This window comes from Microtus pennsylvanicus, chromosome 7 (assembly GCF_037038515.1).
Source record: "Microtus pennsylvanicus isolate mMicPen1 chromosome 7, mMicPen1.hap1, whole genome shotgun sequence".
Taxonomy (NCBI): Eukaryota; Metazoa; Chordata; class Mammalia; order Rodentia; family Cricetidae; genus Microtus; species Microtus pennsylvanicus.
Window position 1 is genome coordinate 104,618,761 of NC_134585.1, and position 13,875 is coordinate 104,632,635.

Genomic DNA, 13,875 nt, shown 5'->3' on the forward strand with positions numbered 1-13,875 from the left:
GAGAGGAGAGGGGAGGGAAGAAGAAAGGAGGAGGTAGGAGAGGGAAGAAAAAGAGGAAAGAAAGAGAAGGTGGAAAGAAAAGAGGCAAGGCGAGGTGAGGTGAGGTGAGGCATGAAGTTGTAAAGTAGGAACCCCAATATAGTTCCAAGAGTGAGGAAACCATAACCTGAAGCAACAAACTGATCTGAATCTCTCTGCATGTACACAGACACAATATTTACTCTATACATAGACATATGCTATTGGCTCTCCAAAATTATTTTAATATTTTGTCCCAGTTTTTATGTATGTATTTCTCTTTGAATATATGACTTCACTGGAATTCAAAAAGTGATCTCCTGAACTTCTAAGGAGAAATCCATAAGAATTTCATTTTATAAAGTTTGTATTACATTTTATTAATCATAAATGGGGAAAGAAAAAGTGAGGAATCCACTGTGAACATGCACAGATTTCTTTGGTCATCCATTAGCTAATGAGAACTATGGTTTTCATTTCTTAGTATTATAAACACCCTACAGGGCAAGTGGGAATACAATGTGACACACTTCAAATCCATACCATTACTTGGCTTAATGATTCTTATGTTGCTTCTAGTTTTAATAAATGTTTTCAATGAAAGTTCAACTGATGCATATTCTCACCAACATTAGGCAATGGTCTCTATTTTTCTGTATTCTTATAGTTGCTTTTATCTTTTATTTGTGTGATGAGAGTCATGCTTTATAGGCTGTGATAATATTTTATTGTGACCTTGATTCACATTTCCCTTATGATTTGTGATATTTCGTAGATTTTAATTTTTTGTGGATCATCTGTATATCTGGTTTTAAGAACTGATTGTTTAAATCTTTTGTCTATTTTTTACTTAGCTTTCTAAGATTAAGAGTTCTTTACATATTTTCAATTTCAATTCATTATTTTCTCTCATCCACTGGAAGCATGGCACTCTGTCTGTCATCCCCTTCAACATGTTGAAATTGTTTTATGTAATTTCATGTGTCTATTTTTATTTTCTTTGCTGTGATCTTAGAGTAGTAATTCTCAGCCTGTGGTACTTGACCACCTTGGAAGTTGCTTATTAACTATTTAAATTACAATTTATAACTGTAGTAAAATTAAAGCTATGAAATAGAACCAAAATAATTTTATGGTTGGGACTCATCACAACATGAGAAGCTGTAATAAAGGGCTGAAGAATTAGGAAGGCTGAGAACCACTATTTTAGGGACTTATTTTAAAAATCCTGAATCTTACCAATTATAGTATCCCAAAGAATTTTCCTTATCTTCTAAAAGCTTCATAGTTCAAGGTCTTACATATAATACTTTAAAATATTTTCAGGTATTATTTACTATAGAAAAAGATTCAACTTTTGCTTCCTTGTTGTGACTGTAAATAACACCAAGTATTGTATATTTTTATGAACTTTGTGAAAAAGTAAGCTGGCTATTTGTATGCTTATTTCTAGTATTATTGAAATCCTAAAAATAATGCATTCAACTTTTTATTGTGTTCAAAATATAAAAGTTAATTTTAAGAATGAGACCATAATAAATTCCATTTTTCTTATTTCCTTTCATAATCATTAAAAAGCATTAGGAGAACAAAACAGCTAGAATATGGAATAGAAAAACATTATGTAGGTAGAAGTCCAGATGTAAATTCCAGTCCTTCTTTTTACAGAGTATATGATATGATCTTATAAGTGAGTCCCACAATTCTATGAGATTCGGTTCACTCAGCCTGAGTATGAGGATATAATTTATTTCCAAAGTGATGCATTACATAAAGAAAAATATGTGTAAATAAACCTACATGGGGAGGCATAAGATATTCTGAAAGTAATGATGAGATACACTGCAAAAAACCTTAAAAAAAAACTTTGAATATTTGTCTTAGTGAACTTTAAATGCAACTCTTCTGAAAAATTTGAACACTAGTGATCCACTGGGAAAAAATGTTGTTGAAAAGACATGTACTTTACTGCAGCCATTTTAATCTAGCATGTTTGCAGCAACTCTCAAAGCAGGGAGAGAATCCACAGTCTCTATTATTTTCCCAAGCTGATGTTTCTGTACGATATATTCAATGAAAGAACGCAATATTTTGGAAACTCGGTTGACAGTTTGCAATTGATGTGGAGTGTCCCTAAAGCGAAGAGAGATCAGGCTCTGAAAATCAATAGTATAAAATGGTACAAAGCATGAAATTTCACTTATATCAAGCAAAAGCTGATTTATATTGGAATGGGAAGAAAAATTATTATTCTGGGTACAAAAATGTCATCTGGTACCTTGATCCATCATACCACCCTGCAAGTGATCATTTATACTCTTTACGTGTGTAGAGACATGTATAATATATGTGCAGAAAAGATATGAGACAGAGTACAAAGAAATTTTGATGCTTCCAGAACTATGGGAAGCAAACACTATTCTTCAAGCTTGCACATTCAAAACATGTGCTTAAATGCTGTAAGCAATCAGCAATATTTTCATTTGAGAAATGGGTCATTATTTACTCAAGAAAGTAGTGAGCTTTTATATTTTATTATTTATTTTGTGTAGTGGGGCAGAGTCTTACTATGAATTCCTTTTGTGCTGGAATTGCAGCTTAACAAACAGCATCCAGCAGGTCCTCAGCTTTTTGAACAAAAATGCTCTCATTTCCTCAAGGAGAGATACTTTCCCAACCCTTTCTGTGCCTCCCCAAACTGATCCCTTCTTCAGTCTTAGAAGGAACAACAGCTGCTTCATGCCCTTTTAGTCATGGAAAAGCGAAAAAGGAAAGTGGCCCCAGCAGCCATAACAGCTGTCACTACCACAACAAGGACCTGGAGAAATAAAAATGGCATAAACAGTGTTGGCATTGCAATAAAGATGTAGGGAATTAACAATGCACTAGCCAGCTTCTTCTAGATCTCTCCAGCTTTCCATGAAAGGAACTGAAAATAAATCTAACCAAGTATTTGAACTGGCAAACAGGTATGTCTAGCTATGGATTCTTTGTTCTGTTTGATATGATTCCATTACATTATACAGCAGAGATCCACCTGGCAAAGGGTTAAACTGCAAGTCACTGGACACTTATTAGAGGATTTTTGTCCCTTTGCAGCGAGTCTTTAAAAGAGTGATGACACAGGGTCAAATCTGACTTTGATGGTGCCCTGGTGGAAACTGTGTAGGTGGAAATTATGAAATATTTTTATCCAGCCTCTAGTTAACCCTGCTGTTTTCAACGCGGGGACAAGATGCCAGAACACCTTTCACAACTTCAGATCAAAAGACAAAAAAGCATCTTGATTTTTACATCCTGGTGAATATATTTTAAAATGTTGTACATTGTGTTATTAATAATATTATTATAGTCACAGTAATCGCTCATTAAATTGAGATTTTGTAAAGAAATCACTGTAATGATTTTTAGTCATTTTCTACTTCTTAAATATACTCAAAAAAAGTCACGCTCATATTCACAGTGCACTAAAAGATGATTCAAACATGCTAGAAAACCTATAGATGCCTAAAACCACAAACTTGTTAAAGTGTAACTTTGGAGTTTTGTTGTTTGTTGTTGAGCAAAAGAGGAACAAAAGTTGACCTCTAATTAAGTATAAGTGAATATGTTGTTCTTAATCAGTTAATTGAGAGTGAGGACAAATTTTTAAAAAGTGGTATAAATTTCACAGAAAAAGAAAAGGAGGTACTACAATAAAATTCAAATACTTCTACCCAAAAGACAGAAATCTAAAACTCTATTTTTTTAAGTGACATTTTTTTTTCTCTTTTAAAATTGTTTATTTTACTTTTGGAAATTATAATATATATTACATCCTGTTCCTTTCCCATTCCTCTTGCTTTCTTCCTAATTCACATCCTTTTAAAATTAATTTTTCACACACACACGTGCAGGAACGCATACACAGACACACACACACACACACACATCCCTAAGTATGCAAGTATATACTGCTTAGTCTGTGTAATGTTATTTGTATGTATATTTTCAGTGCTGATCATATTGTACTGGCTAATCAACTGGCATTGTCTTCTCTGGGGAAAACTATTTCTATTTTCCTACTCTCAGCATTCCTTAGTTGTCTGAAGTTCTTTGTGTCGAGGGTTGAGGCTGCCTATGCTTTCTCCATTCCATTTTGGAGTGTATATTGTTGTCCTTCTTAAGCTCATGCTTTGGCAGTCATGCTGCTGAGACTCTATGGGTATATCTTCTAACATTCCTAGGAAACACAATATCACAGCAAACTCCTTCTTTCTCTAGCTTGTATCGTCATCCTGTCCCTTTCCTCAGTGATCTCTGAGCCGTAGGTGTTGGAGTTGCTTTGTATATTTTTCCAGTGGAACTAGACTGCACAACACTGCATTTATTTATTTATTGTGGTTTTCTACACTGGTCTCTGTCTGTTGCATAGAAAAGTGTCCTTGTTGAAGAGTGAAAACTACACTTGTTTCTCACTTATACTCCTTATACACTTGGGTATTAGGACAAATATTTAGAGTGTGAGGAACTATGCTGGCTTAGTAAAAAGAGTGTGGTAGGTTCTTCTCTAAGATCCATGGCTTCACCTTCAGATTCCTGTGGTAGGTGTCCAGTATCAGACATGGTTTTCTGCATGGTGAGCAGGTCTTAAATTCATTTAGAGAGTTATTGGTTACTACCAAGGTATGCACCACAGTGCTGCACACTTAGGGTTATGAAGCCATGCTCGCTGTTATTCTGATTCTTAGATACACTTCTACTTTAAGACATCAATTTCTTAAGTGTTTCATTTTGTGAACTAGCTTCTGAACTATTTTGACACTATGAATCTTTCTATTTTTAAGTCATTTAGTAAAGCAAAAGAGAGCATCCAAATGAGTCTACAGCATCATAACTTTTCACATATAAGGAAAATATTTCTTTGGGCACAGATAAAAAATTACTTAGAAGCAAAATATGTGGTAAATTTAGTGTGAATAAAAACTTAGGAAAAAATTGATTAACCTAGGATTGAATTTAAATAATAAGGAATAAGAGATATTTCAGTCTGTAGTGGAAATGTGAGATAAGAGCAATTCACATTAAAACATACACATCTTCTATTATATTATTCATGTTTTAATGCCTGCTAAAATAGAATGGATTTATAATATTACTTATGTGCTCACTTTGACACACATATACTAAAATTGGAATGATACAGAGAAGATTATCATGGCTCCTGCACAAATTTGACACACAAATTCATGAAGCACTCTGTACTTTTATAAGAAAAATAAGTTCAATAAGAAAGGCATTAGCAAACGCAGAGAAGTACAAACATGAAAGTGAAGACTTAAGATTATTCTGCTGACTTTTCACTTCCAACTTGTTCTTTAAAAATTGCAAAATAGAAGAGGTAGATAAAGAGGATAAAATTACTGAAAACAAAAGAACAAGATTAAAATTAATTTTGAAGTGGATGAGGAGATGGAAGAGGACATTGCCAAGGAGGAAGAACAAACAGGTAATAGAAGGGGAGCCATGTGTAAAGGAGGAAAGGAAGGATAAAAAGAAACACAATAAGGAAGAACTTCTTTCTAGGGAAGAGCTATGCTCAGCAACCCCTAATGCAGTAAAAAAGAAAAGAAGAGAAGAGAAGAGAAGAGAAGAGAAGAGAAGAGAAGAGAAGAGAAGAGAAGAGAAGAGAAGAGAAGAAGAGGGGAAGGAGGAGGAGGAAAGAAAGACACTGAGGACTAAGAAGGCAACTGTGATTCTGCTATGTGGATACATCACATTTAAAATTCATTGTGAACATATCAAAGGCTCTGCAAAATAATCAAGGGAGATTAAATCCAGTGGTGATTATCTACAAGTTTTAAATCCTTTGTCTCTTGGCATCAGTTCTTAACGGTAGAGTCTTTGACATACACACACGAAAATAAATATCTCCTAAAATTCAAACCAATATTACTATCACCCAGGATGTGGTTCACAATGACTCTTATTATTGTTTCTAGACAATAAGAAGAACTCGAAAGCTCTTTTGAAGAAACTGGGGAAGATTCTTGATTATGAGATACTGGATAGTGGTGGGTAATGGAGGAGAAGGCTGATCCTTGCCAAAGGATTACACAAGCCATGAGGAGCATGTCTACATGCCAAGTATTTCCAAAAAGCCCTGTTCCAGAATAGTGCCTGCTTGAGGGGTTCTTATTTTAAATTGAAATAATATATCTGACCTAGTTTAAAGTACAGAACTTACATTCAAGTAGGCTAAAGGCGATCTTGTCACCTACCTCGTTGACAAAACTGAGCAGGTACTTCTGGATTACAGCTCATTATCTGAAGCCTTCCTTCCAGGCATGAGCCCAGTCAGGGCTTGTGGTCATTATTTCTCAGGGATAAGGGCTTTTTCTCCTGGTTCCTTTTTTTCGAAAACCATATCTGATTATAGCACTCCTGACACTTGCTCCCTTCCTCTTCCTGTGCAAAAGGCCATTGTTGAAAGCATCAAGACTAACGTGACAGAAATGTTTTTTTCTCCCTAAAAACTTTAAGTTTAGGGATAGCTTTCACCAGTTACTTGAAAAATTTACAAAATGAATTTCAGCTGCTACTAGTTAGAAAACAAAATATTTCACAGTACTAGCACCATGAGGTCAGTCACAAGAATATTTTTGTTAAGGTTTTATAAAACATTAAAAGATTTTCTTTAAATATTCAATTTTTATAGTGTTAGTCATAGGGACCTATTATATTTAAATTGCTTTTTTCAATAGTTAAAAGACATGGTCAGCTTCTATAGAATTATACTGGGATATGGATGCATATATTTATGCATGTCTATACCCATTTTTTTACTTTCAATGAGGTTGTTTTAATTTGTGTTTATTTTTAATTCATATTATGAATTCAGCCCAGTACCTAAAAACAGCTAAGTTCCATGAATTATATAGTCTCACAGTTTTGATTAGCCATCTAAATGATGGTTCTAATTTTCTTTAATTGTTATAATTCAAATTCACCTATTTACATGTTGCAACTGTGTTTTTTAGATTCAGTGAATCCTTTGCCAGTGGCTAAAAACTGAACTTTTGATGACTATCTATTTTTTCATGCTAGAAAGTGGCTGAATCTTCTCTTTAGCTTCGCTCCGATGCTTTCCCGATCACACTGCCAACATCCTCCCATTATCATCCACCTTTCTAAATGCTTTCATTTCATTTCTCCCAAGTGCACTTTACTGGAATTACAGAACAAACCAATTGACTCTCTGGTGCTTGACAGTATATTTTACAGGTTACTTTCCTTTTTACGTAATATGTGGATAGATTAAATACAAAATTTAGAAAAGATTAAGTTTCTATTAGAAAAATTTGTTAACCAATTTATTCATTTTGTGTATATAGAGGTCATACACAGTTTCCTACATACATATACACACATTAATATTCTCTTAACTATATAAATATCAAGATGGGAATATAAACACATTTTCTCAGCTTTTTGATTGCAAGCAAAATTGTCTGTATTTTAGGCAACTGCTTATCTTCTGTATAATCTAAAATGCTGTGTGTGTTTGTGTGTGTGTGTATTTGTGTTTTGTGGTATCATTTAAATCTATTTTAAAATATTTCCTTATACAACTAAGATGTGGTGAAGATCATCTTCAAGCATAATTTTAAGCCAAAGAATAAACATGGAGGCACTCATAACATCTGCTTTTAATGTTTTACCTTTTTAATTTGGCAAAGCTCCTGGTACATAGAAGAGAGTTGATATATATTTGATAAAGAACTGACCAACCTTGATTTTCTAGGACAGTACATTTGTTATCCGTATAAAACTCTCATCACTTAGTTAGCTCAGGATTATCTTATTATTTAAGTTGTGTTTTCCTATTAAGGTTAACAAAACTCCATATGCGTTTGGTTTCTGATTTATCTTCCGTGTGTATGTGTTTGCATGTGTGCAAGTGCAACTTTGTCTGCTGTGCTGTGGCTTTTCATAGCATGATTAACCTCATCTAGAATGCAATCATGTTCTTTTAAAGTGTTTTATTCTTTCTAGAACTTTATCTCGGTTACTTCTCCAATTTTCTTTTCCTATTGGTGATGGTTAATCTCACTCATCACCTTTATGGAATTTAGAATCATCGTGGAAACAATACCCTAGGGTATTTTATGAAATAGTTTCTAAAATAGGTAACTAAGTTGGGAAGACCCCTTTTGCCTGTGGACAGTAGCATTGCATAGCCTGGGATCCTGGACAGAACAGAAAGTAGACAGGCCACTGAGAATAAGCATCTCTCTCACTATATTCCCTGACTGGAGGTGCACTGCCATCAGCTGCCTCAGGCTCCTGTCCCTGGAACTTCCTCACCATGAAGAACTTCACCCTTAAACTGTGAATCAAAATAACCCCTTCTTACTTCCTTATGCTGCTTTTATTAGATATTTTGTCATAGCTGCCAGACAAGTAGCCAATGCATTTACAACATAACACATTTTCCTTTGCATATTTAAATTAGAAGCCTCTATAAACTACTTATGCATTATTATGTACATACAACTTTACCCAAACAGAAGCCATCATAAGGATTTTGAAAGGTGAGAGTGAGGAATTATTGTTCTTTAGTTCTCAGGTTTCATCCTACCTTTATTTATTATTCATATTTTTACTCCGATCCCACTAAAAAGGCAATGGACCATGGTCTCAGGAGTTGTCTTTGCCTCTCCAATCCTACTTGAATTAGAATGTCATAATCCTTCCTACAAAGACCTGATCATTATGTGTGGATTTTTTATTTCTTTCCCTTTAAACTCTCCCCTACACCACCTTCCAATCCCATTGACATATCTGCATATTTATTTCATCTAAACTCATTTTAGTTAATTTCTCTTAGTAACATTTGATATTATGAACCACATCTACATAGTTAAGATACATTCTACCTCTGCTCTGCCAGCCCTCACTCTTCAGTTTGTTAATGTCAATTTCTGGAATTGGGGTTCCCCTGAGTTCTGCACAGGGGCCACTTTATTTCACATTCTCATCCAATATCATGGCATCTGATGCCCCTCTATGTCAATAACACTCCACTCTAAAACACCCACCCACTCTCATGAGCTTGACATCTCTGTGTGCCACAATCTACCTTTGACCTGTGTCCCGCAGACCTTAAAACATATAATATCTATTATATTTTTCTAATGCTAAGGTAAAAATTGCAAACTTTAAAGCTCAGAATATTAGAAATATACTTATTCTGAAGGTTGAAAATTCTAAAACCAACGGCTGTTTTCTTCCTAGGAGACGTAGGAGATCACCTATTTGCTTGATTCTATCAATCTTTAGATCTATTTCAGTTCACTTGAGTATCTGCCTTCTGTTCATCTGTCGTATCTCCTTTTTGATCTATTTAATATCCTTCCAACATATGCTTCCCTTTCTGAACCTCTTCGATGACTGTATGCAGATTCTCCAAGATATTCTTTCTTTCTGAATGGTATTTAGTTTAATTGTATCTGCAACGTCTATTTCAGTCGTGAAACCTCAAACACTTTTGTGTTTCAGTATTTTGTCAACCATAATGTACAGTGAACCCTTTCCTTTTTCTGGGACTCTCATTTCTCCAGCGCCTGTCATGAATGAATGACACTGCCATACATTTAGTGGTTCCATTCTGAAATCTGCTATGCCTGCTTCTTCACTTTCTCACACTGCATATTCCGTCAGCAAGTTCTCTTGACCGTGAGACTATGTTTTTAACTAATTTGGTTTGCTATGTTTTCAGTGTAGCTTATGAAATTTAGGCCACTTTTCAGCCTTTTAACATTTCTACAAATTGCCTCTTTCACAATCTCTACTGTGTCTAAACATAATTGCATTAGGCCAGTTCACTGCTTATAGTCCATCAGTGATTCTCCACTTATCTCAAGGTGAAAGGTAATCTTATTTGCTTGATTTTAAATTTGTCTTGGGTCCTTCTTAGACCTTATTTCTCATTACTGCATACTCTTTTCCAAGTCCCTTACAGAACTCAATAGTGTCATGAGTCCTCGGCTCTATTTTATTAATGATACAAATCAGCCCTGTTTAGAACACTTTTTTTTTTCATTTTTCACTTCACAAAGCTAATTCCTTTGCCTCCTTTCAGCGCTAAGCTTGATGCTATCTGGTTCTGGACATAATTCCTTCTATGTTCAAGCCAGTGGCTACATTACCTTTTTTTCAATGAACTTTACTAACTTAATAGAAAATAATTACAGGTTCTATAATTTGCACCTCCCCTCAACATCATCTGTTTGACAATAACAGGACCCATGCCTCACAATTGTCATCATTTAAAAATTCATTATATGTGTTTAAGCTGAATTTCCAATAAATTATGAAATACCTAAGATACACTAATTATCATAAGAATATGTATACAGCACTGTTTAACAATCTATAAAACTGAGAGTGAAGCTCTTCTCAGGAAAAATTAAACAATCTGTTTTTGTTAGTGATAGAAATCCAACTCAACGAATTTTTGTGAAAATCCTAGTAGATAAATGGCATTTTGTGAGATGCTGTAATTCTTTTGTAGAGGATCCAGATTTGGTTCATGGCACCCACGTGGAAGCTCACAACCAAAAAATACTCAATGAGCCATCTCCTTCGAGTCTATTTATCCTTTTCATACTTAGATGTTATTGAAATTTGCTAATTTTAAACGTGGTTCTAAATATTTTTTACCTTTTCACCCACTATAAAATCAAGTCCTTTTGTTTATCTGTTCCCCAAACTGTCGTCTATCAAATAATTTGAACACACAGTGGTATTTTATTTTTATTTTTTTTAAAGTTTTATTTTTTTTTATTTTTTTCCATTTAAAAATCATTTTTTTAATTTATTTATTTATTAAGGATTTCTGCCTCCTCTCCGCAACCGCCTCCCATTTCCCTCCCCCTCCCCCGATCAAGTCCCCCTCCTTCATTTGCTGGAAGAGCAATCAGGGTTCCCTGACCTGTGGGAACCCAAGGACCGCCCACCTCTATCCAGGTCTCCTAAGGTGAGCATCCAAACTGCCTAGGCTCCCCCAAAGCCAGTACGTGCAGTAGGATCAAAAACCTAATAATTCATGTTCCTAGAGAAGCTAAATAAGAAGGTGAATCCAAAGACAAACACATAGGCATCCTCATGAATATTAACCTTCATCAGGCGATGAAAGGAGATAGAGACAGAGGAGCACCGGACAGAAATCTCAAGGTCCAAATCAGGAGCAGAAGGAGACGGAGCACGAGCAAGGAACTCAGGACCGCGAGGAGTGCACCCACACACTGAGACAATGGGAATGTTCTATCAGGAACTCACCAAGGCCAGGTGGCCTGAGTCTGAAAAAGCATGGGATAAATCCGGACTAGCTGAACATAGCGGACAATGAGGAATACTGAGAACACAGTGGTATTTTAAGATGGGGCATGTGAGCAAGGAAGTCTCCAGACTGTTTAAATGATTGAGTCATTGCAGAAGTGGATTCTGTAATTATGAGAGAGACAAATTAGTCTGTCCATGTCCTGCCCCAAATGCTTGACAGAAAACATGAGTATGCTAAACAACTATCATTTTATATTGATGGCTTTGGAGTAGATAGTTGTATATAAATTATTACTAAATAAGCAAGATCAGTGTGAAGTGTGCTCAATAAATATTTGAAGAAGGAAAATCAGAAAACATGAAGGAAGGGAGGGAGGTAAGAAGGAGGAAGGGAAAGAGGAAAGAAAAGAGAAGAAAGGCGCATTGGTGGGAGAGAGAAGGGAAAAGAAAAATAGAGGTGACATAAAAACAAAAACAGAAGAGGCAAAGAAGAAAGGGAGAAAGAGCATAGAGAAAGGAAAGAAGTAGAGTAACATTGAAAAGCAAAAAGTGGAAAAGGAGAAAGATAATCTCTAATATTGACAGACAAAAAAGATCTTTTCTGAAAAGTATCCTAGAACTTAAATAATACGCAGTTACTTATAAAGAAAAGGATATAATAGAACAGGATTCCAGATAAAAATTTAGTTTTCCATAATTCTTATTTTTAATTTTTTTAATATTTTTCTAATTAATTGAGTAAACCATCCCTTTCCTTCCTTCCTCCACCCATTCTCATGTCTCTCTTTCCCATCTCTTCACATTGTTCCCCAATTCCCTCTCAAAACTTGGTAACCATTTTTTTTCTTTGATTAGAATTGCTGTATATATGTGTACACATATATAAATATTACATATTTACATAAGAAGAAGAATCTTTGTCTTCCAAACCTTTTGTTAGTGTTTCTCCTTGGCAAACTCTAAATTAGATCTATCCAAAGAAGAGCTCTGGAGAACGTTCTTCCTGGGCTAACTCACTTCTCCATGGTAGGGAAGGTGATATCACTGCTGCTGTGTGCCTAGAAGGCAATGTTGCACTCGATTCGGTTTTCATCAACAACACACAGTAATTAATCTTTAATTAGATTCCTTGCTGGAAGCTAAGTACTAAAGACTGTAATGGAGGCAGGTATGCCTTTCTGATTATAAGAACTTGGTTAGGGAAACTAAAGAGCAAAAAGCACAATTTATACCATGAACAATTGCTGGAGAAAACTACAGAATGATTACTCAGATTTGGTAAATTTTCATATTAAGCCTACAGCTAGGATTCACAGTCAAGGATGGTAGGCTCCAGTGGTCACTCTTGTCCCACTCAGTGCTTACCTAAGCCATCTTGGAGATTTTTGTTGAATCCAAATGCCACGCATAATATTACCCTCTTAATACTGTTTTAAAATCTGTTCCTTATTTTATATTTAACTCTTGCATCATCATTTATATCCTAATCAAAAAGAGAACATCAAATCTTCCTATAAAATAGCACATTTCAACAAAAATCCTGAGCCAACTGTGCTAGACATCCGTAACCTCATGGAAATCAAAATTGCCCTCTTTCTTGCAAGATAGAAAAAAATGAAACTATTGCATTCTGATTATTACGTAGTTTACAAGAAGACTGTTTCCTCCATTCCCCAAAGACAGGTTATAGAGATTAAAACAAGGAAAGAAACTTGTAGTTTAGAGAAATACCACAATGAATCTTTCCTTATTATAAATTTTTGTATCTTGATTGGTTTGGTTCCGTTTAATTTTGTTTGGTTTGTGTTTTTACCTTAATGAGTAACGAGTAACTTGATTCCAAAGAAAAGGATGAGTGACATTGACTACAATGGAGATAGAGGGTAGGTTAAAAATTCACCCGTGGCTCACTGACTCTCCTATCCTGTGCTACAGTTAAGTTAATGTTGCTGTGCCTCTTTATCAAGACTGTATATAGAATTTCCATTTTTCCCCATTGATGATTCTGATTGAAATCACTTCAGCACTGACATGGGACTGAAGAGGAAAGCAGTAGATACGATTGAGGATGCTGGGGATAAATAGAAACACCAATTACAGATACTCTGTAGCTCTTTTCTCCATCCATTTCATTGAGATTGAACATTTAGGACATGAGTAGGGCATAGAAGTTCAATTTGCTTTTGACAGCTCTTCGAATAATGCTACAAACAAGGTAATGTTTCTCTGTTCCGACTGAATACTTTACCTGTGGAAGCTTTGTCACTGACATCTCTTCATTTCTTTACTAAAAAGGAAAAAAGAGGTGATTATCCAGTGTCAATCACATATAAAATAACACAAAGCAGAAAATGTTCTGGCTTTTTACTGTAAGAAAGGGACTAAAAGAAGTCTAAGAAGAAGCAGAAAGTGATATAACAAAATTTAATGTGGAAAGAAACATGGTCAGGATTGTTGCTCATACTAGTTCCTGTCTTATTCTTTAAGGGCAGAAGACAAGAAACATTTTTAATTGGATTTAAGAACAATCTC

General features: G+C 35.0%; 1 non-coding gene across 1 annotated transcript; it reads left to right on the top strand.

Moving 5' to 3' along the window:
* Window positions 1–5,158: 5,158 nt before the first annotated feature.
* LOC142855238 (U6 spliceosomal RNA) lies at window positions 5,159–5,266 on the top strand. Its single transcript, XR_012911493.1, has one exon. It is a non-coding gene; the product is annotated as a U6 spliceosomal RNA (small nuclear RNA).
* The last annotated feature ends 8,609 nt before the right edge of the window (window positions 5,267–13,875 follow it).